Below are 230 nucleotides of genomic sequence, written 5' to 3' on the forward strand. Positions count from 1 at the left end.
GTTAGTAGCATTTTCAACACATAGCCCAACATTTGCCGTCCGTTGTTACACTAGAGTAATACTCACACGTCAGTGATGTAGCATAAGAATAATTTTGTATTAGCCTTGTTTTTAGTATCTGAGGAGATAACCTGTACGACTCACCATCCTGGCCTTCATCCGGTGTGCCTCTATAAATATTCTTTGCAAAATGCAATGAATATTTACAGAGTTGACCATGGCCAGTTGAG

General features: G+C 39.6%; 1 long non-coding RNA gene across 1 annotated transcript in view; it reads left to right on the forward strand.

The window, feature by feature from the left end:
* The window catches only part of LOC116699834 (uncharacterized), a 16,737-nt gene that overhangs the window by 914 nt on the left and 15,593 nt on the right, over positions 1–230 (forward strand). The gene's annotated exons all lie outside the window — the stretch shown is intronic.

Source organism: Etheostoma spectabile, chromosome 2 (genome assembly GCF_008692095.1).
Source record: "Etheostoma spectabile isolate EspeVRDwgs_2016 chromosome 2, UIUC_Espe_1.0, whole genome shotgun sequence".
Classification (NCBI taxonomy): Eukaryota; Metazoa; Chordata; class Actinopteri; order Perciformes; family Percidae; genus Etheostoma; species Etheostoma spectabile.